The 20,388-nt window shown below is 44.4% G+C and overlaps 1 protein-coding gene across 10 annotated transcripts in view; it reads right to left on the reverse strand.

The window, feature by feature from the left end:
* Nucleotides 1–13,888: 13,888 nt before the first annotated feature.
* Nucleotides 13,889–20,388, reverse strand: part of LOC103346610 (zinc finger protein 39) — a 93,832-nt gene continuing 87,332 nt past the window's right edge. For 9 of the 10 annotated variants that reach the window (XR_016211497.1, XR_016211489.1, XR_016211487.1 and 6 more), the window contains one exon: nt 13,889–19,715. The gene's annotated coding sequence lies outside the window, so the exon portion shown is untranslated. The remainder of the gene's footprint in view (nt 19,716–20,388) is intronic. The other variant, XR_016211488.1, reaches the window with a different exon arrangement.

Genomic DNA, 20,388 nt, shown 5'->3' on the forward strand with positions numbered 1-20,388 from the left:
TATGTTAATTGTACATGGTAATAATGGAAGCATTATGATTATGAGGATAAAAGGAGAAATTAGAAACATTGCCCATGGTGGGAAAGATGGCCAAAATGAGAACAAAGAGGGATACAGGAGAGCAAAAGAGTCCTGCCCAGTTAATGTGAAGACAGATGTACGCCTGAGTGTTCCTGTTTTGTTTACTGTGTATGTGCAGTTAAGGAGCTGTGGGTAGTTAGTCTGGCCTGCTTCTAGTCCTGGGGCCCCTCATTTCCTCCCTCTGTGTATGGAACCCTGGTTGCTGTCAGGGGCTAAGGCGAAGACTGTTCTGCTTTCTTCCAGCTGAACAGGGGTGAAGTAGGGACCTGTAATCAAGACAGCATTCCAGCAGAAGCTGGCCTCTCAAGGGGGTTGCAGTGCCAGCTCACAGAAACTGTCTCCATTCAAGGTTTCATGTGCATGGCCATCTAGAATTTTTCTGCTTAAGTCTGGAGAAAATAAATCTAATAAGCAAATTAGATACACAGAGACCAAAACAGTCAGTATTAGAGTATCTAAGAAAGGTGCTGTCCAAACCAAGAGGGAGTTTTCCCACTGAGAGATAAAAGGAAACTGACAAGAAGGGCTTGATAATTATCAGGTTGATGTTAACTCCTGGCCAGGTATAAGTGAGGCCCAGACCTATCTATCTTTTCACATGGGGTACTGGAAGTGACATCATAAATGAGGTGGGAACCTCCTTAGGGAAGACACCCTGTTGACTTCCATTACCCATCTGGCCTGGGAGGAGAGCTGGCCTGAACAGATTAGTTTTAATAGGTGACATCTCTAAAAGAAATTTAGAGCTCTACCTGCAATGTTACTGATCCTAGGTTATCCCTTCACCCATGCTGGTTGCTTTGGAAGTTGGGAAGAGTGAAGGGCTTTTTCAGTTTAGGGAGGGCCAACAGGGTCTGCAGCTCTGACCCTGGAGTCCTTCAACCTCCAGGGCAGTTCCATTTCCACTAGTGTCGCTCTTGGTAGAGTTGTCAGACCCCTTCAGGAGCCATCTTCTAGCATGACTGCTGCTTGCCCAATGCCCAGATTGCTCATATTGCCAATCAGTGCCATTTGAGGTAGACCGACTTTGTTGGGTCTCCTTGGTGGAAGACTCCTATGTAAGGCAGCCATTAATTGGCCTGCCATCTATCCTTACATTGCTCCTGTACATTGGCTGCCTAAATAACTCTTCTTCCTCCTAGTCTCTGTTAAAGTAGACTATAGAGGCAGCCTTCGGGAAGGTCAGCCAAGGGGGTGCTCAATCCCATCCCTAATCCTTGGTGGCCAGAGCTAGAAATCTGTGGTCACAGGCATGTTATCACAGTGTTTTCTGGGGCTGGTACTGTGGCACAACAGGTTAAAGCCACAGCATGCAGTGCTGGCTCACCATATGGATGCCAGTTCAAGTCCCAGATGCTTCACTTTTGATCCAGCTCCCTGCTAATGCACCTGGGAAAGCAGCAGAGGATGGCACAACTCCTTGGGCCCCTGGATCCATGTGGGAGAACTAGGAAGAAGCTCTGCTCCTGGATTTGGAATAGTTCTGCTCATGTGGCCATTTGCAGAGTGAACCAGCAGATGAAAGACTTCTCTCTCTTTGTAATTCTTTCAGATAAATAAAATAAAAATAAACCTTTAAAAAAATAAAAATGAAAAAAAGAAAGATAAGATTATGCCCATAAGGAAAGGTATGTCCCTCTAGATAAGATTAAACATTAAGCCGGCACCGCGGCTCACTGGCTAATCCTCCACCTAGCGGCGCTGGCACACTGGGTTCTAGTCCTGGTTGGGGCGCCAGATTCTGTCCCGGTTGCCCCTCTTCCAGGCCAGCTCTCTGCTGTGGCCAGGGAGTGCAGTGGAGGATGGCCCAAGTCCTTGGGCCCTGCACCCCATGGGAGACCAGGAAAAGCACCTGGCTCCTGGCTCCTGCCATCGGATCAGTGCGGTGCGCCGGCCGCAGCACGCCGGCTGTGGCGGCCATTGGAGGGTGAACCAACGGCAAGGGAAGACCTTTCTCTCTGTCTCTCTCTCTCACTGTCCACTCTGCCTGTCAAAAAAAAAAAAAAAAAAAAAGATCAAACATTAAGACCATCTTATCTAAACTGTCATGCATTTTGAAGTAATTATTAAGATCCTCTCTCTCTTAGATTGGTTTGAACAGGAAGGTTTTAAATGTTTACTGTGTTCATGGCAAAATAAATCTAGCTGTAAAATCAAAATTTCTTCTATATGTGGCCAGGATATTATTACAGAAAATTGCTAGCCATCCTTTTTATAAAGCTTAAAGATCAGACTATACATCCTGATGGGGAGCCCTTCAGAACAGAATCAGATTCCTACCTTGAAGAGAACAGAGAAACGGGGGAATTAGTCAGGCTACCCAGATTGCTTACTCTTAGTAACTTAATATCACGTGAAAACTTAGCAAACAATTTTAACTGTTAAATAATTTATGAAAACATTTACCAAATGGTTCAATACTTTCTATAAATTTTAACAGTATATATATATATATATATATATATAGTTGAAACTATTTCTTGAATATATAACACAAGTGTAAGTCAATTATAATATAACTCAATAAATTTCCCCATGTAGACATACAATATATACACACTTATAACATATATCATGCATTACAGGAGTGAATAACAAAACAGCTTCAATAAAGCTTTTTAAAATCTTTAACTGCCTTTTTAAAAATTGCCACTAATCTTGGGCCCTGCACCCCATGGGAGACCAGGATAAGCACCTGACTCCAGCCTTCAGATCAGTGCAGTTCGCCGGCCGCAGTGCGCTGGCCGCAGTGGCCATTGGAGGGTGAACCAATGGCAAAGGAAGACCTTTCTCTCTGTATCTCTCTCACTGTCCACTCTGCCTGTCAAAAAAAAAAATACCACTAATCAATTAGAATTACTTCCTGCTATTAGTAGCCTGAATTAACCATACTAATTCTTAGTTGGAACCTGTAGTCCATTACTGGACATTACCTGCATATCCAACTGTCCCAAAGTATTGAATACAAGCAAAAAGTCTTTCATAACCTTGAAGAGGACACATTTTAAACATAGAGCCAGCAATGTTTTAATTTCCATGAGCAGTAAATCTGATTTTTAGTACTTGAAGCAGAATACAAAATGTGAATGATGAAAGACTTTAAATAGGTAAAGTTGTAAATGGTTAAATTTATAAACTCATTAACTAAAAAGAAGAGATGATTGCCTACTCCAAACAGTAGCATTTGGACATTTGTATTGATAGCATTTTACATCATCATAATTTAACATTTAGTACCACTTCACATCTTGACACTACCTTTAATATAATCCAATTAGCCTAATTAGTGGATGTCTCTACAAGATGAAAGAAATATCCTTTGACATTTCCAGGGGCCCAACTGGAAATATCAAAGTCCAAAGAATTTGGAACTTTATTTTTTGAATATCTGCAAAGATGCCAAGGCTTAAAATGTCTGGTAGAAATAGGATCCCTTAACATCTTAATATAGACCAGACTTGATCATTGTTCAAAAGTAATCCCCTCAAATGCTTTAAAATGAGCATATAATCAAACAATCCACAACTCTTATTAATAAAAACTCAGGTGTTTTTAAACAATTGATCTCTTTGGTCTTTTTCTAAAATGGAAAAGTAAAACCTTAAATGAGTTAGCACATAGAATCATTTCATAATTTGAAATAATTTTAACAGCCAGAAATAGGGAAGAAGCTGGCACCATGGCTCACTTGGCTAATCCTCCTCCTGTGGTGCCGGCACCCTGGGTTCTAGTCCCAGTCGGGGTGCCAGATTCTGTCCCGGGTGCTCCTCTTCCAGTCCAGCTCTCTGCTGTGGCCTGGAAGTGCAGTGGAGGATGGCCCAGGTCCTTGGGCCCTGTGCCTGGATGGGAGACCAGGAGGAAGCACCTGGCTCCTGGCTTCAGATCAGTGTGGTGCAGCACACCGGCTGTAGCGGCCACTTGGGGGGTGAACCAACAGAAAAAGGAAGACCTTTCTCTGTCTCTCTCTCACTGTCTAACTCTGCCTGTCAAAAAAAAAAAAAAGAAAAGAAAAAAAAGAAAGAAAAAAAAAGGAAGAAAAGAGAGCTTACTGGAGTTGGTAGAAAACTGAGAGTGTCATCAATTAAACAAAAAGCCATTGAAAGGAAATGTTTAAATCTGTTTCTGAATTAGAGATTAAGACAATTCCCAAATAGTTCTGCTGATTTCTGTGAGTTACATTTTGAAACGATCCTTTAAAAATCTCCAAATTAAGACATTTTCTAAATAAAATATAGCAAATTTCAACCTTAGTCTCAAGCAGTCTTGAATAATTTTTCATATATGAACATTTATAAAAACATATTTGTTAACAAATTTAAAATTTTTAATAGACTCTAAATCAGAGATTACAAAATAGGAGCCAGCATTGTGGTGCAGTGTGTTAAAGCCCCAGCTTGTGGCACCAGCATCCCATATGGGTGATGGTTCAAGTCCCGGCTGCTCCACTTTTGATCCAGCTCTCTGCCATGGCCTGGGAAAGCAGTAGAAGATGGTTCACATCCTGGGGCCCCTGCACCCATGCAGACTTGTAAAAAGCTCCTGGTTCCTGGCATTGGATCAGATCAGATCAGCTTTGGCCATTGCCGTCTTTTGGGGAGTGAACAACTGGAATGAGCAACCTCTCTCTCTGGCTGTACCTCTCTCTGTAACTCTGCCTTTCAAATAAAGAAAATAATTCTTAAATAATCTTCCTAGATTCAAGACAGAAATTCCTTCAAACCCAATGTCTAGTTGAATTTTACAGCTGAACCAAAATTTCATGCATGAGATTGTTATTTACCAAAGACATCATTTTGGATTTTAAAATGAAGTTGAGTCTAGTTTTTTACCCAGAAAACACCTTGGGCTAATAATGTTTGGTCAACTATCAGCTACTTGGAACTGTCTGAAACAACTACATCTTCAGGCAGCTCCATGACCCCAAGGTTGACTGTGCCCAGTGGCCAGGGTGCCACAGACGAGTTACTCACTAGTGATTGTTCAACATCACATTAGATTTAATGAAGGAGGGCGTTCATCAGAGCAGATGGGCACCTTCTTGTTGAAGAGATTCCCAATGAGGACAATCTAATAGGTGACAGAATGAAGTGCTAATGTGGAGAGAGAGCTGTGCCTGGAAATAGTAATGAACCCAGTGAGCCAGTTGGTTTGAGCATTATTCCACATAGGTTAGGAAAGCTATCTCCCAGGGTAATGTTTCCATGGGAGGGGTCCTTTATTTCCTTTCCACTCCTTGTGTGGAATATTGCTGGGTAGAGGGCTTCATGGGTGTGGAATTCCTGAAATTCCTACCAGGACTTTAGGAAGGACTTGGTGGCCCTCTTGGTGAAGGACGTGAGAAATTCCAAGGTGGCCAGGTTAAAATAACAGACAAGACTTTGTCTCCATGAAATATTAGTGAAGAGATTTTGGCTGCCGCTAGACAAGGCAGGGGAAAAGATAGAAGAAGGCTTAGGCATGGGGCATTCTTTCAAGTGAAATTGCTCAGGACTTGCCACAGTTCCTGGGATTTCTTTGCTAGCACTGCCAAATATATTACTGGAGACGGCTGGAACAGAGATTTTTGTCTTCACGTGAGAGAGAATTTAGACATGATATAGAGTAGCAGTGTGAGATGTGGCTGCATTATGTTAGGTTTTAGGATTTTAGGACTCATGGAAAGATAGGAAGTAGCTAATTAAAGAAGACTTTATGGGCCACTGCTGTGGCATAGGGAATAAAGCCTCCACCTGCAGTGCCAGCATCCCATGTGGGTGCTTGTTCCTGTCCTGGCTGCTCCACTTCCAATACAGCTCTCTGCTATGGCCTGGGAAAGCAGTAGAAGATGGCCCAAGTCCTTGGGCCCCTGTACCCTGTGGGAAACCCAGAAGAAGCTCCTGGCTCCTGGCTTCCGATCAGCACAGCTCCAGACATTGTAGCCAACTGGGGAGTGAAGCAGCAGATGGAAGACCTCTCTCTCTCTCTCTGCCTCTGCCTCTCTGTAACTCTGCCTTTTAAATAAATAAATAAACCTTTTTCTTTATTTTTTTAAAAAAGACTTGATTTTACAGAGGGCAGAATGTGGTGGAGGCTTGTAAAGGGAGAATAGGGACTGAGCTCCCCATGACAGGGGGTGGGGGTGAGGGTGGGGGTGTTGAAGTTGGGCTTCATTGCATTTGAAGAGCAGGCAGAATCCTTTCTTAATCTGCTTGTTGGGGGAAGTGCAGCTTGCCACATGGAGCCTGATAAGGTGGGCTGGTATGAGAGAAAAGCTCCTTGGTGAAGTTTACAGCACATTATCTTAGGAGTTTGGGATTCCCAGAGAGAGTGCTTCCCAGAGCAATAAACATGCTGCTAGATTTCACACTCTTGCTGCACCCAGGGGGAGAGTGGCAGATCAAGGAGGGGTCAGGAAGAGAGGAGAGGTGATTGTGGCTGCTGCTGGGGGGAAGGAGAAGGGAAGAGCCAGATGGGGGACAGGGCATGTAAAAGGTCATGTTCCTGAGGCAGCAACTGTGGGGAGCAACCCGGACTGGACAAGTTACTGGAATTAAGACTTATTCTATGCATCTGCTCTCCCACAATATGGCGCTGGGAGAGGAGAAAACAGCTTCTACGCAGCTGCCTCTTGCCAACTTGGGTGACCTCCAGGAGCTGATCCTGCTCCTGATTGGAGGAGAGCAGTGTACTCGGCGTGTGGGCAGCCGAGTTAGGATTGGCGGAGGAGGACTATAAAGGAGGAGAGAGACAACATGCATCAGGAACATCTAAGGGGAACACCTGTGCAGCCCCCGAGAGAGCCAGCCGGCGGTGTGCCGCTCCCCCGCGGAAGTGGGGAATGTGGCAGGGGGAACCGCCCTTCCACGGAGGTGGAAGGGTCGGTAGCCAACCCGGGAAGAACCAGCAGCAAACCCGGGGAGGGCCGAGCAGACAAAAGAATAACGCAGGGTCCTGTGTCGTTCCTCCACGAAGAGGGGGAGCGACAGCAACGACCTGAGGGAAGAGCAAAAGTGAAAGAAGGGAAAGGATTCAAGAGGTGGCTCCAAGCCTTTCTCCTGCTGAGGGCTTGCAATGAGGAATGCTGACCTCTGGAGGAGGACAAAAGCTTGGATGTAGGGGAATCAGGTGGCCTGCCAGAGAGGAAGTACCAGATGGAGGCTCAGGGGGCCCTGGAGCAAGTAGGGGAAAGGATCCTCTGCTGGGTCAGGATCTCAGAGGTGGGAATAGGGAGGAGCAGAGAGGGCTTACAGGGAAGTTTTTCTCCCTTTGGGAAAGCAGGATAAAAAGAATACAGGGGAGAAGATGGTGGAGGGGTAGCAACTGCCCCACTGCCCTTGGTGAAGGGAAGAGGACACTGTGATAGGGTGGGGTGGAGTGAGTGGAATACTGTGTTCCTGAGATGCTGACTTCTCAGGTGGAGGGGGGAAGTGACAGATTGAAGGGGAGGCCCCAGGCCTTCTTCTTCTATGAGAACTTGGAGTGAGCAAAGTTGATCCAAAGGAGGAAAAAGGCTTGGATCTGGGGACCTCTGACAACTTGCCATTTCTCTGTGTAAAGTTACTAAAATCTTAGAGAACTATGAGACGAACATGCCAAATTCTGCCCATTTTAGAATCATTGTCCAACTTACGTTGAGGCCAAATTTCAGTGCAGAGGTAGATTAATCACCTCTGCTTTATCTCCTCATTCAAGCTCTTCTTCCAAAAGAGGCAGGCTAGAAGGGCCTGTGGTGTGGCACAGTAGGTTAATCCTTCGCCTGCAGTGCCGGCATCCCATGTGAGTGCCAGTTCTAGTCCTGGCTGCTCCACTTCCAGTCCAGCTCTCTGCTATGGCCTGGGAAAGCAGTAGAAGATGGCCCAAGTCCTTGGGCCCCTGCACCCACGTGGGAGACTGGGAAGAGGTTCCTGGCTCCTGGCTTCAGGTTGGTGCAGCTCCAGACATTGTGGCCATTTGGGGAGTGTACCAATGGAAGGAGGACCTTTCTCTCTCTCTCCCTCTCACTGTCTGTAATTATAACTCTCAAATAAAATAAATAAAATCTTAAAAAAAAAAAAAGAGGCAGGCTAGAGGGGAATTGAGATTAGAACCCATGAATTAAGCAAAATACAGCCTGAGGGAAGAAGGTCCTTTCACAGAGCGTCCCTCAGGAAAGAGTCACCCCAACTGAGAACCTAAGTTCTGAGTTCTCTAAAAGGAGACCACGAGAATCCCCAAGCTTGGACTGGTGTCCCAGTTTTAAGCTGTTACAGATAAGCATTTCCCCCAAGAGCAGGAAACTGACTAAACATGCCAGGCCCTAAGAGGGGGCATGAACTGGCCCAACCAAATACCCCAGGCTCTAAAGGGAGGAAGAAGCCTCGTGAGCATCACCCCAATGTGCTTGAGGTGGCAGAGACCTCTTACCAAGCCAGTGGGTTGAGAATTAGGTTCACTGTGGCCTGCAGTGATGAGATCTGGCAAAGGCTCTGTGAATGCATTGAGAAATGAGAAAGTGCAAGCAGATGAGAAAGTGATCTGGAGAGCATCTCTCAGCACCATCTGAGTCAGAAGGGAAAAGGACATGGTGGGAAAGAGGAGGTGGGGGGGGGCAGAGACAGTAAAAAGGGAAAAGAGTTCAGAAAGGAGAATGAAGTCTGGAGAAAGGTTGATATGCACAGCTCTTATCAAAAGGAGTGGTTGATTGGAGCCAGTTGCCATTCCCTCACTCCCACATGGCACACCACATGTAAGGAGATGATACAAACTCACAGACTGAATTTATTCAAAGAAAATGAACTTGCAGAAGTTGACCAGCTGCCAGTGTGCACAGAGACCAAACATGTGGCTGAATTCCCAGACCCCAGTAGCCTGGGCCTTATTATATCTTAGGTGGGTTAGGGTAGAGGTGGAGAATAGTAGGTGGAGATGAGCTTCTCCATATAGGTTTTTCAAGTTTTTCAAGGGCTTCCAAACCTGGAGAAGAATGTAGGGGGTGAGGTGGGAACAATGTAGGATGTGAGACTGGACTGTTCTCTTTTTTTTTTTTTTTTAACTTTTATTTAATGAATATAAATTTCCAAAGTACGATTTATGGATTACAATGGCTTCCCCCCCATACCGTCCCTCCCACCCACAACCCTCCCCTTTCCCACTCCCTCTCCCCTTCCATTCACATCAAGATTCATTTTTGATTATCTTAATATACAGAAGATCAGCTTAGTATACATTAAGTAAGGATTTCAACAGTTTGCTCCCACACAGAAACATAAAGTGAAAAATAATAGATTTTTTTTTTAAAATGATGATGAAATCAGATCAGACCTATTGTCATGTTTAATCCCAGTGAGAGTCAAGTTGGGAGTTGATAATTTCTTTTTTTTTTTTAACAGAGGATCAGTTTAGTATGCATTAAGTAGATTTCAACAGTTTGCACCCCCATAGAAACACAAAGTGAAATATATTGTTTGAGTACTCGTTATAGCATTAAATCTCAATGCACAGCATATTAAGGACAGAGATCCTACATGAGGAGTAAGTGCACAGTTTGGCAAAGTAGCAGGGTATAAAATCAATGCACAAAAATCAACAGCCTTTGTATACACAGACAATGCCATGGCTGAGGAAGTACTTCTAAGATCAATCCCATTCACAATAGCTACAAAAACAATCAAATACCTTGGAATAAACTTAACCAAGGACATTAAAGATCTCTACGATGAAAATTACAAAACCTTAAAGAAAGAAATAGAAGAGGATACCAAGAAATGGAAAAATCTTCCATGCTCATGGATTGGAAGAATCAATATCATCAAAATGTCCATTCTCCCAAAAGCAATTTATAGATTCAATGCAATCCCAATCAAGATACCAAAGACATTCTTCTCTGGACTGGCCTCTTGAAAGAAGGCAGGGGTAACAAGAACCTAAAATGACTGAAGCTTATGTCCTTGTCCCATCATAAACCAAAGCCAAGAGCCTGGAACTCCATCTGAGTTCCCACACGGATGGCAGAGACACAAGCACTTGGGCTACTTTCCCAGGTACATTAGTGTTGTGGGCTAGCTTAGGCTCAAACTTCAATTTCATGCTCTTGCCTTTTACTTAAAAAATTCTAAGTTCAGGCACAAATACAACATGAAGCATGATGAGGCTTATTTATAGTAAGAATACATAGGAACAAATAGTCTTTATTAAAGCAGAGTGTGGCAGGAAGGGGAAAGACAGACTTCCATACCAGCCTCTTCTGTGTCCATGAGGGGAGAGAGAGCAAGCATGCATTCCTCTTCACCAAGCTTCTTATGAGCTTCCAAAAGGGCAGTGTTTACATAGTCTGCTTGACATGTGGGTGATAGGACTACCTGGGGGTGGAGGAGGTATGGCTTTCAGCTCATGAACTATCTATCTACCTTGAGTTTTTCCACATCATGAGCAGGGAGCTGGATTGGAAGTGGAGCAGCTGAGACTGAAACCAACATGCAGGTGGGATTGCTTGCATGCAGAGGTGGCTTAACCCATAGTGCCACAACACTGGCCCTGATATTGACATATCATTAACTAAAGTCTTTATTTCATTTTCATTTCTCAGTTATTGCACAATATACTTTTTCTGTCTTGTATAACTACAAATTACCATTTTAAAATAAAAATCTAGACATTTTAATTATAAACATAATACATGGGGGTGGCATTGTGATTCTGCAGGTTTAGCTGCTGCTTAGAATACCAGTATCCCATAATAGAAAGCCTGATATGAGTCCTGCCTGCTCTCCTGTTCCAGCTTCCTGATAATCCAGTCTTGTGGTAATGCACCTGGAAAGACAGTGACCCAAGTGCCTAGATCCCTGTAGCTGTGGATTTATTTCTAAGAGGAAGAGCGTGGTGGGGGCAAGAGATGCAGAGTCACCACACAGACCCCGGGAGTCAGGTGAAAGCAGGCCTGAGGCAAGCAGTCTGCAGACTCATCTATTTCAGTTGCTACAGCTGCTTATATAGCTAAGGCAGCCAATCCAGTCAAGGGGTGGTCTATACCCTAACCAATCACAGCCTGTTGCCAGGCAGTTTCCAAATCCATCAATCACAGCCTGTTGCCAGCCAGGCTCTGTTGTCATGTGGTTTCTGAAGCCATCCAATCACGGCCTGTTGCCAGGCAGTTTCTGTTGCCAGTGGCCCTCTTGGCACGACCTTCTCATTCTACCACATTGATCCCTATCACCTATGTGGGAGACCCAGATGGGGTTCCAGAGAGGGGTTCTCCCTCTCTCTCTCTATCTACCTTTAAAAATACATCTTCATAACAATACACATATTAGCTATTAAAGACTGCAGAAGAGTATAAAATCAAAGCATGACTCCCTGCATTCTATACTAGTCATATTTCCCAGAACAAACTACTCTTAACTATTTCTTACATTATCTTCTGAGATTTCTATATGCATATATACAAGAGTACTTTAAAGTATCATGAAAAATGTAATCAAATGATTAAGTCTAGGTTGCTGTAATTAATTTCTTTTTAAATTTTTATTTATTTGAAAATCAGAGTTACAGAGAGGCAGAAATAGAGAGGGTGAGAGCGAGAGTGAGGTCTTCCATCTGTTGGTTCATTCCCCAGGTGGCCACAATGGCTGGAGCTGAGGAGATCCAAAGCCAGGAGCTTCTTCCACATCTCCCACATGGGTACAGGGGTCCAAGGACTTGAGCCATCTTCCACTGCTTTCCCAGGCCATAGCAGAGAGCTGGATCAGAAATGGGCACAGCAGGTGACAGCTTTACCTGCTGCACCACAGTGCCAGCCCTTGTAACTAATTTCAAAGTCCATGCATGCAAGAAGGTTTCAAAAATATTTGTGTTGTATAGTATGTATTATGAAAAGAAGTGAATGAATTGCAAGTTTTGCACCAAAATAATGCCATCTTTAATTCCATTTCTCATGAACTTTTTGAAGTGCCTTCATAAAGATATACACACAGAGGGCCAGCATTGTGGCATAAATGGGTTAAGCCACCTTTAATGCTGGCATCCATTATGGGTACTAGTTTGTGTTGCACTGTTCCACTTCTGATCCAAATCCTTGTTTATGTGCCTGGGAAAGCAGTGAAAGATGGCCAAAGTCCATGTGGGAGACCTGGTTGAAGCTCTTGGCTCCTGGCTCCTGGCTCCTGGCTCTTGGATTTGGCCTGGCTCAGCCCCAGCCATTGCAGCCACTTGGGGAGTGAATCAGCAGATTCAAAGGGAGAGATGGAAAATCTCTCCTTCTGAATGAAATAAAAATGAATAAATAAATTTTATAAAAAGAGATACATGGGGCCAGCACTGTGGCTGGGGCCAGCACTGTGGCTCAGTGGGTTAACGCCCTGGCCCGAAGTGCTAGCATCCCATATGGGCACCGATTCTTGTCCCAGCTGCTCCTCTTCCAATACAGCTCTCTGCTATGGCCTGAGAAAGCAGTAGAAGATGGCCCAAGTCCTTGGGCCCCTGTACTCACATGGGAGACCCAGAGGAAGCTGCTGGCTCCTGGCTTCAGACCAGCACAGTTCTGGCCATTGCAGCCAAGTGGAGAGAGAACCGTTGGATGGAAGACCTCTCTCTCTCTCTGCCTCACCTCTCTCCATGTAGCTCTTTCAAGTAAATAAATAAATCTTTAAAAAAAAAATAGAGAGTCCTTTTGTTTTAAAAGGGGCATTTTTTCTGTACCTTGTTTTACACAAGTACTCTGTCCCTACATCATTTTTCAGATCTATTACATATTTAGTATTTGACTGTACAGATATACCATAATGCATTTTACCACTTCTCTGTCAATATACATTTAGGTTCCTTCTGTTTTATTCCCATCTTCAACAATACTACAAAGACCTCACTTGGTCTTTATGTATTTGACCAAATATATGTTAGATAAATTTGCAGTTGAATCCTAGCAAGGGACATTTACATTTAAAGAACTTTGATCTGCCAAATTATCTTCCAAAGAGAGTACTGTGTTATTCTCCTGCCAATATGAGTGCAAGGGCCTGTTTCCCCACACCTTCCAAAAGTGTGTGTGATCAGAGTCAAAATCCCTTCCGATGCTTCCAATTTCCCATTTCTTCTGCTCTCTGTCTTCAACTTTTCTTTCCCTCTTTTAGGTCTCTGATCACACTTGGCTTTTGCCAAACTAATCTGTGAATATGTTCTGCAATTATTTCCTCTCTACTTACCTTCTACACTGCCTTCTCTCACCCTCCAACCTCACTTTTCCTGCTCACAAACTTCCCTGATAGTTTCCCTGCAGCTCAGCACAACTGAACAGAAAACAGGTGCTCACTCTTTCCCTGGTCTCCCAACTTGCCATCCTCTTCAACCAACAGAGAATGTTAATCAGGAAACATGGGAATAATTTCATAGGAAATAATAATGCCTGCAGTGCTGGCATCTAATACAAATTTCTTATATAGGAGTATGCTTTCTGCATTTAATTACACCCATTCTCTACTGCTTATAAACATTATAATATGAAAAAACAGAAATGAGAGTTAACTATATCAGAAATTGTCAAAAATTAACTCTGAACTTTAAAAAGCTATAATATACATGGTTAATTTTGGCAATCTGCACAAATGACCTGCGTCCTATTACTTTTTGCTTTTGAGTACTTCCCAACCTCTCTACTGACCTCCACCTCCTCCCTCCTCCTTCACTCCTACTCCCTTTCTACATCACTGCCCCCTTTGCCCCTGAAGCTCTCTCCCTTAGGAAGCAGTCTTGTAGACTGTTGCTCCCCGTCTTCGTGGAGGAATGACACAGGACCCTGCGCTGTTCTTTCATCTGCTCGGCCCTCCCCGGGTTTGCTGCTGGTTCTTCCTAGGTTGGCTACCGACCCTTCCACCTCCGTGGAAGGGCGGTTCCCCCTGCCACATTCCCCACTTCCGCGGGGGAGCGGCACACCGCCGGCCGGCTCTCTCGGGGGCTGCACAGGTGTTCCCCTTAGATGTTCCTGGTGCATGTTGTCTCTCTCCTCCTTTATAGTCCTCTTCCACCAATCCCAACTCTGCTACCCACATGCCGAGTACTCTGCTCTCCTCCAATCAGGAGCAGGTCCTGCTGTTTATTGGTTGAACTGGAGGCAGCTGTGTAGAAGCTGTTTCTCCCTTCTCAGCGCCATATTGTGGGAGAGCAGATGCATAGAATAAGTCTTAATTCCAGTAACTTAGTCTAGTCCGAGTTGCTCCCAGTTGCTCCCCACAGTAGACTGACATTCAATCATGTGAGAAATGTTACTTATTTCAAAATGGTTCTGTAGGTCATGCCTGAATGGCATCTGATGGTAATCAACTGGCCTTCTTATAACCCTTAGATGTGTTTCCAGCATATGTGGGGCCAGTATTGAGGCATATTATGTAAAGCCACTGCCTGTGACACTGACATCCCACATGGGCTGTGGTTCATGTCCCAGCTACCCTACTTCTAATGCAGCTCCCTGGTAATGTGCCTGAGAAAGCATCAGAGGATAACCCAAGTGCTTGTGTCCCTGATCCTTCATGGGAGACATGGATGAATCTCCTGGCTCCCACTTTGACCCAGCCCAGCCCTGGCTGTTGTAGCCACTGAGGATGTGAACCAGTGGATGGAAGACTGATATCTGTGTGTGTGTGTGTGTGTGTGTGTGTTTATTTTTCCTCTAACTCTGCCTATCAAATAAATTAATTTCTTTTAAAAAGTTTTAGAAAAGGGTCCACACTATGGTGCAGCTAGTTGAAAGCATCCCTTGCAGCACTGGCATCCCATATAGGTACCAGTTCTGGTGGCTCCATTTCCCATCCAGCCCCCTGCCAATGGTCTGGGATCAAGTACTTGGGCCCCTACACCCAAGTAGGAGATCTGGCTCCTGGCTCCTGGCCTCAGTCTAGCACAGCAGAGGCTGTTGTGGCTATTTGGGGAGTGAACCAGAAGATGAAGATCTCTCTCTTGAAATAAAGAGGGGTCAGTGCTGTGGTGCAGTAGGTTAATCCTCCACCTTCAGTGCTGGCATCCCATATGGGTGCCGGTTCTAGTCCTGGTTGCTCCTCTTCCAATCCACCTCTCTGCTGTGGCCTGGGAAAGTAGTAAAAGATGGCCTAAATCCTTGGGCCCATGCACCCATGTGAGAGACCCAGAAGAAGCTCCTGGCTCCTGGCTTCAGATAAGCAAAGCTCCGGCCATTGCAGCCAACTAGGGAGTGAACCAGCAGATGGAAGACCTCTCTCTCTCTCTCTCTCTCTCTCTGCCTATAACTCTACATCTCAAATAAATAAAAAAAAATCTTTTAAAAAAATAGAAAAAAATTAAAATTAAGGAGAACAAATTAAAAAAAGTCCCTCTCTCATTCTGCCTTTCTGTTTTAAAAAAGTTTTAAAAAATTTAAAAAAAAGAAAACTGACCACAAATATTCTGACTCAATATGACATATGATGGAGCCAAGAAAGCTACTGCTGACTTTGTCTAGTGCCTCCTCAATCCCTTTCTGCAGGAAAAACAATTCCTCTTGCTTTCCAAGCACCCAAAGCCAAAATGACCAGTGCTACCCAGTTTAACTCTGTTAAGGCTGCTCCAGCATTGAAGGAAAGAAGGAGGAAGGGATACAAATGCATGGTGCTTTAGATCATAGTTTCAGACCAGAGTCTCATGGTTGTGGGGTGGGTGTTTTCTCAAGTCTCAGGTGCTCCAAAATGGAGTCCCTACTGTCCAGGTGCTACTTCATTACCAGCTTATGCATCTCATACAAAATATTTCTCTCTTACACATTTTATAAAACTTGCCAGAAACCTATAGCCATGAGGGGAAGGATGTGCCAAGGACAGCCAGTTAGCCTGATGAGTCTAAGCATCCTGTTCTCAGCTTTTTCCAAGTCGTATTAACAGGCAAACAACATGGTTGCTCAGAAAGTGGTCTTACAGTTGTTTCATGGGTGTGAAGCAGCTCTTCCCACCAGAAACACAAAAACGCTTGTCCACTCACAAGCACTGTGATAGGGAGGGCACTGGGGAAAAGGTCACAAACAACACACTGGGGCTGAGAGGAGAAATGCTGTCACCCTAACACCCTCTATCCAGAAATCACTTTCTGTGTTCACTTCCTAGATGGCCTCATTATGCTAAATGAGTTTCATAAACTGGTAATCTGGTGACAATGACATTCTATCACGACACTGGAATCACTCAGTTATTCATGTGAAAACTGCATTTACACTGAAACTCACTCAGCAATAGTTTGCAAGGTCACTTCTACTCTACATCTCTTTTGGGGGAGAGGTGAACTTTCTTTCCCCTCTTTTTGCTCCTCACATTAACAACTTGTACAGATGGTTCCACAGACCACGGTCTTTATGAAAATGTAGAACTAATGTCATTCTATGTTAAAAAAATGTCATGGATAAAACACAGAACAAGTAACTGGACTTCTTCATTAGTTCAGTGTGGGGTCCAGGGTTGTGGCAGAGTGAGTAAAGCTGCCCCCTTCAGTGTTCGCATCCCATATGGGCCATGCCAGGTGGCTTTTTTTCAAAGGGAGGGGGGAATTTTTTCTAAGTCCCAGTTACCCATTTCCAATCTAGCTCTCTGCTATGGCCTGGGAAAGCAGTAGACGATGGCCCAGGTCCTTGGGTCCTGCACCCAGTGGGAAATCCAGAAGCTCCTGGCTCCTGGCTTCAGGTCAGCCCAGCTCTGGCCATTGCAGGCATCTGGGGAATGAACCAGCAGATGGAAGACCTCTCCCACTCTCTCTGCCTCTGCCCCTCTGTATCTCTGACTTTCAGATAAATAAATAAATAAATCTTTTTTTAAAAAAAAGTATGGACTGTAAGATAATCAGCCTGGTGGAGCACTGGGTGACTGAAGAACTGGGCAGAGAAAGTGCTACTTTTCTGTATTTGTGTTGATAGTTCTCCACTTCATGCAAATCCAGACTAAAATAGCTCCAGTTGTTGACCTGCACAGTTCACTCACTCTCCGTGACAGGCAATAGCAGTTGACATCCTTCCTAACAGCAGAAGGAAGAAGGGCTGATGACAAAAATTGAAAAGCAGACAATTAAATCATCAGCTAAGATTCTATGGCCTCAAACTCCAGATTGAAAAGTCTGTTAACTAAACAGGGAAGAAGGATCAATCCGCAAAGTTACTGCTCACCCTTCACGCCGTTCCCTCTGGCGAAAAGCTCAGCACGCAGGGCCACCGCTGCCAGGTGTGTCCATGGGGAATCCAATACCCGATGAGGTGCAGAATGGGGGCCATGGAGCAGTTCCTATTCTGCCCTCCTTCCCACCCCTGCTGCCTCCCGCACTCCTCGCTCCTCTGAAGGCCACTGAGCCCCGCCCCGCAGAAGCAGCAGCCAGAAGGCATTCTGTGACCCACCCAAAGTGGGAGCTGTGCTTATTTAAATGGAGTGAACTGGGAGCCTCATGGCCTTCCTTCCCCGCCTTCTCACCTGCCCTGCTTGTGCAGTTGCCCTCACCAGTGCTCTCTGTTTCATAACCACCACATAAAGCACATTGAGGAAAATTTGAGCAAGGTAACACATGGGCCAGCTGGGCACTGGGAGGTTGGGCAGTAGTGGTGGGAGACAGGAGAGCCAAGGTCCCAGCCCTGACCATGCCCTGGGAAGCCACCAGGATCACTGAGAAGCAAGTGAGCCACGTGGCAGAGCCGCCACCCACCCTCTCTCCCACCCCTCTCCCACACACACATCTGTGCCCCCTTCTGTTCTCCATACTTGCCTTGGAAAGTCCCAGGAGCCTGTCCCCCTTCAGGACACTCAGGAAGCAAAGCAGAGAGTGTGGGGCAGAAAAAGCAATATACCTTTTAGCAGAGGTGTAGAGGGTAGAGTTTAACATGCAGATTTGATAATACAATTTTATTTGTGTTTTATTGATGTTTATAGTTCTTCTCAAATCAGTTTACACCATCTTTTAATTCCTCAAGCATAGAAACAAAGAAGGGAACTGGATACAGAACTAACATTGCTAAGTATCTTCTAGAAGCAAGATTAAGGGACTAAATGCCTTACCTCATAGCATGTATACCTTAAAATCATCACAATTGAAATTTGGAAGGTAATTTACCAATGGACAAGGAGATGCACACAGAACTTTAAAAAGCACAGCAGTATTTTACAAACCAGTCCATTATTTCAGGCAATGATGGCATAGGAGCAATTTCAAAGATCTTCAAAATACCTAAGCATTGGCTGGTGCCACGGCTCAATAGGCTAATCCTCTGCCTGCAGCACCAGCAGCCCAGGTTCTAGTCCCGGTTGGGGTGCCAGATTCTGTCCCAGTTGCTCTTCTTCCAGTCCATCTCCTGGGCTCTCTTGTGGCCCAGGAGTACAGTGGAGGATGGCCCAAGGGCTTGAGCCCTGCACCTGCATGGTAGACCAGGAGGAAGCACCTGGCTACTGGCTTCAGGTCAGCACAGTGCACCGGCCATAGCGGCCACTTGGGGGGTGAACCAATGGAAAAAGGAAGACCTTTCTCTCTGTCTCTCTCAGTGTCTTACTCTGCCTGTCAAAAAAAAAAAAAAGTTCCCAAACATTCCTCCTCCTTTTTTTTAAGAACAGCAACTGATAATATCCCACTAGGAATATCAGACTTGTCTCAATGTTATATAACCCCTGGAAAATTTACATCAATAACATTTCTTTATCAATGTAACTTAAAGTTTATGATCTTGCAACTGGCCAAGAAAAGACTGTAAAACACGTCAAAAATTACAAAAAAAACATTTGGTCAACATAGGATCCCTGATTATTATGAGATAATAATCATTCACTTACATTAATATTAAGTCAAATTATGTATAAATATTTGTATTAAGTATATTGAATATTTAATTGACATAGATATTTAAAATATATTAAAAATCTCAACTCTTAAAACTCAGTTTTCAAAACCCAGAGTCAGAGAATACATGAGATAATCTTGACAAAACACAAAATTTCTTCCCCTTCTGTAATAACCAAAAGGTAAAGAAAATGCTCTTGTGCTGTATTTCTTCTAATGGGAAGCTCCTCCAGATTACTTAGAAGTTAAACCTAATGGAAAGGTACCCAAAGTTTATGATCTTGCAACTGGCAGATCTTTTCATGCAAAGTGAGCCTAATTAGCTATCCCCTCTGCAAGTTGAAACTAAATCCTTTGATAATTTCCAGGAGTCCACTAATAAATCAAGGTCAAAACAGTTAATTTAGTATTTTGATTTTCAAGAAAAGATTGTAAAAGAGATAAAAAATTAAAAAGAAAATATTTGGTCAACATAGGATCCCTGATCATTATGAGGTAATAATCACTTATGTCGCTCCCCCTCTTCATGGAGGAATGACACAGGACCCTGCGCTGTTCTTTCGTCTGCTCGGCCCTCCCTGGGTTTGCTGCTGGTTCTTCCCGGGTTGGCTACCGACCCTTCCACCTCCGTGGAAGGGCGGTTCCCCCTGCCACATTCCCCACTTCCCCGGGGGAGTGGCACACCGCCAGCCGGCTCTCTCGGGGGCTGCACAGGTGTTCCCCTTAGATGTTCCTGGTGCATGTTGTCTCTCTCCTCCTTTGTAGTCCTCTTCCACCAATCCCAACTCTGCTACCCACACACCGAGTACGCTGCTCTCCTCCAATCAGGAGCAGGTCCTACAGTTTATTGGTTGAACTGGAGGCAGCTGCGTAGAAGCTGTTTCTCCCTTCTCAGCACCATATTGTGGGAGAGCAGATGCATAGAATAAGTCTTAATTCCAGTAACTTAGTCTAGTCTGAGTTGCTCCCAGTTGCTCCCCACAACTTACATAATATTAAGTCAAATTATGTATAAATATATTAAGTATATTGAATATTTAATATAGACATTTAAAATATATTAAAAATCTCAACTCTTAAAACTCAGTTTTCTAAACCCAGAGTCAGAGAATACATGAGATAATCTTGACAAAACACAAAATTTCTTTCCCTTCTGTAATAACCAAAAGGTAAAAAGAAAATTCTTTTGTGCTGTATTTCTTCTAATGGGAAGCTCCTCCAGATTACTTAGAAGTTAAACCCAATGGAAAAGTACCCAAATGTGGTGACTGTTCCTCACCACCACCGGAGAATTAGGCAGGCTGCCCGCAGCTTGCCTTGACCAAGGAGAGGAAGTGTGCCACCCGCCACTCAGCCTTTCCCAAACCCGGGGGACAATCAGGCATGGTGTGGAGCCCAGTCAAAGCAGGGTCTCTCTTCATTATTATAAAAGGGAGGTGTATATATAGCTGAGGTACAGAGCAGATGAGATGACTGGATGCAGGCAAGGGGTGGGGTGATGTGATGCAAAAGAGTCTTAGCCACTCCTATTATACCACCTACCACCTTAATGATCATTAG

The sequence above is a fragment of the Oryctolagus cuniculus genome, chromosome 8 (assembly GCF_051225735.1).
Source record: "Oryctolagus cuniculus isolate XC-2025 breed Fujian yellow rabbit chromosome 8, ASM5122573v1, whole genome shotgun sequence".
NCBI lineage: Eukaryota > Metazoa > Chordata > Mammalia > Lagomorpha > Leporidae > Oryctolagus > Oryctolagus cuniculus.